The 3047-nt window shown below is 44.1% G+C and overlaps 1 non-coding gene across 1 annotated transcript; it reads left to right on the forward strand.

Moving 5' to 3' along the window:
* Positions 1–138: 138 nt before the first annotated feature.
* On the forward strand, positions 139–271 carry LOC115030185. Its single transcript, XR_003835806.1, has one exon. It is a non-coding gene; the product is annotated as a small nucleolar RNA SNORA17 (small nucleolar RNA).
* Positions 272–3047: the final 2776 nt, after the last annotated feature.

A 3047-nucleotide genomic window follows, 5' to 3' on the forward strand; every position in this document is an offset into this window, starting at 1 on the left:
AAAAAAAAAAAAAAAAAAAAAAAAAAAAAAAAAAAAAAAAAAAAGAGTATTTGGGGAGGAGATGGCTCAGTCAACAAAGTGCCTGCTGAACAAGTGTGAAGATCTGAGTCTGGATCCCCAGAACTCACATAATAATGACCTGCCCCTAGAGGTGTTACAGGTGTGGCCTCTGTGTCACATGTGCATCAGTAGGTGGCAGAGAAAAAAGGGATTATGTCTGTGCTCAGTGTTCTGATCCATGAACATCTAAAATGATTAGTAGCCAGCCTAACATTCCCTGAAAAAGTGAGCCTGAGACAGCCACCAGTCTAGTACCTAGCAGGCCCAGACAGGCTCCTAAGGCAGGTAGTGAGATGGAGATGCCCCTGGCAGGAGTGAGCCTGAAACAGATGAGCGCCATATGGGGTCAACCAGGCAGGCCCAGGTGAGGAGCAAGCCCAAGGTAAGCACCAGTCTAGCACCATGGGGCCCTGACAGGGAGCTAATGAGATGACCACCAATTTGGTGCTGTGCGGACTTGGGGGAGGGGAGAGGGGAGGGGGAGCAGACCATACAATGCACGAGTGGGGTGTAGCACTTCTGAGATGACCTCAAATACTCAGAGACCCCAGGCTCCACTAAGAGGACTAAGTGGTGGAGAAATGCAAGAGAAAGGGAAACAGAAGGATGTGGGCACCATGAAGAGAGGCAGAACTGGGAAACTTACTACTCAGGGGTAGTAAGTAAGGAACAGCCTGATGTGGGTACCTGGTGATACCACTTAGGACCATGGTGAGGTCCTGGCCTGGCCTGCCCCCAGAGGCCACATCTAAGTCCGATGCCCTACAGCAGCAGGGATCAGTTACCATCAAAGGCCAGGTACACTCCTTGGTCTGAGCTGCTGCCTGGGGACATAACCCTGATAATGTGCAAGTCAGCAGGGCATGATCTCGAGTTTCTAAGAGCTCACACAGCTTTTTAATACAAATATCTAACCTTAACCAATTTTATCATACAAATGGTAGACTGCCCTGCTCTCCCTTAAAGGAGCCCTTCCTAGACAGTCAAGAGCATCTACCATCTTACTGCCTTCATTTAGTTATCTTTTAACTTGGTGTTGTGGAGAAACTAAAGGAAAAAGACTGGGCATTTGGGAGGAATGAAAGTAACAGGTTAGTGATTGTGAAGTCTTAGAACTTTGTGAATGTTATTCTTTGGAGTCTAATGCTTGATTTATGGTATATTTTAAGATCTGATACTTGCTAATGATAACAAAAGATAATCCCTGAGCAATTACTTTGTGCCAAGCACCAACTGACACATAGATTGTGTCACTGGAGTGAACAAATCTGGACAGAAGTTCTGCTGTCACTCCTCCCCCATGGATGCGCACACAAAGGGCCAAGTCTGACCAGAGTCAGGAATCAGGCCAACACTTTGGGTCAAGAGCTTCTGCTTAAAACTACTTTCACACCCCTACATCCCAGGAAAACTCTTTGCAGGAGCTGCTGTTGCATGGCATAACTGCAGTGTGTACCTGGAGTGTTTTTGGTTTGGGGTTTCTTGTCACATTTTCATATACGTATGTAAAATGTAATTTCAATACCGTCACCCCTCATTACTCTCTCATCTTCCCTTCCCTTTCCACTGATGAGTGTGGGGACGGGAGATGTGGGATGGCCCTTCCACACTGTTGGTGGAAGTAAACTGAAAAAAGAGGAGGAATGTAAACTGAGGCAGCCACTATGGAAATTTGTATGAAGGGTCCTCAAAAAAAAAAAAAAAACCCTAAAACCTAAAAATGGAAGTATTATATGCTTCAGTTCTCCCACTTGACAATATCCCCAAAAGACTATTAAGTCAGCATACCGTAAGACACCTGCACATCCATGCTTACTGAGATAATATTCCTAACAGCCAGGCTATGAAACTAGCCTAGGTGCCTATGAACAGATAAAGGGATACAAGATACTGTCTTCACCCCATTTGTTAACATCAAGCTAGCTTACTGGTATATTCTCCCGAAAGAGATTTTTTTTCCTTTCCCTTCAACGTCATAGTTTTTTCACTGAAAACACTGATTAGTCCTTAGATTTCTAGATAAAAATCTCATGTAAAATGTGGTGAGTTTGTTTTCCCAACTTTTCCATCCCCTAACAAGCATATTCGTGCTATGACTTCATGATTGGCAGAGAATTCTGTCACTTAACCTTGGGTATGTTCAGACATAGAGCAGTAAGACATTAGCATGCATGGCATAAATCAAGGATGGGCCATGACATTCTTTATGTGCTTGTCTTCTTGCGCATCTGCCTGTCAGCAGATGTCTCAGGTATCCATTGCTCTAAGGAGGTGGGAGACACATGGAACAGACCTAGCTCAGACCTACAGTTTAGAGCAGAACTCAGTCAGGCCCACCCTATCTTAACCCCATCCCAGTCCACAGCTGCTTGAGAGAGAAACCAACAGCTGTTGCAACAAGCAGCTGAAACTGCAAGTTTGCTTGTTATAAAATAGTAAACACTTGATGAATAAAAATGTCCCCACTGGCTATGTGTAAGTTATCTTCATATTATTCTAAAAAAAGGTTTCTTTGGGCACATAGTCCTGAAGGTTCTAATCCATAATCAGGCAGTCACTCTGGGCTTCTAGAAAGGATGCCCCATCATTGCAGGAGTGTGTAAGCAAGCAACTCACTGAGATCATGAGCCAAAAAGCAGAAAGCAAGATAATGAGTCCCACAACCTCTTTAAAGGGCATGGCCCCATCACACAAAGGACCTCCCAGTAGACCCTTTCTTTCATAGGTCCCCAGCACTTTCCCAGCAATGATCCCCGGAGGAATACACCTCTAACACAGAAAACCTCAGGACACGCTCCTCAAAACCGCAGCAAGAATTCTAAAGGGCATTTGTATTGATTCCTTAGAAATGGTCTAAGAATAGACCATAAACTGGGTCACTTCAGTAACAGAAAAATTATTTTCTCATAGTTTGGGAGAAGTCTAAAATCAAAGTGGTGGAAAAGCTTCCTTCTAGAAACTGTGAGGAAAAATCAGTTTGATGTGTT

Source organism: Mus caroli, chromosome X (genome assembly GCF_900094665.2).
Source record: "Mus caroli chromosome X, CAROLI_EIJ_v1.1, whole genome shotgun sequence".
Lineage (NCBI taxonomy): Eukaryota > Metazoa > Chordata > Mammalia > Rodentia > Muridae > Mus > Mus caroli.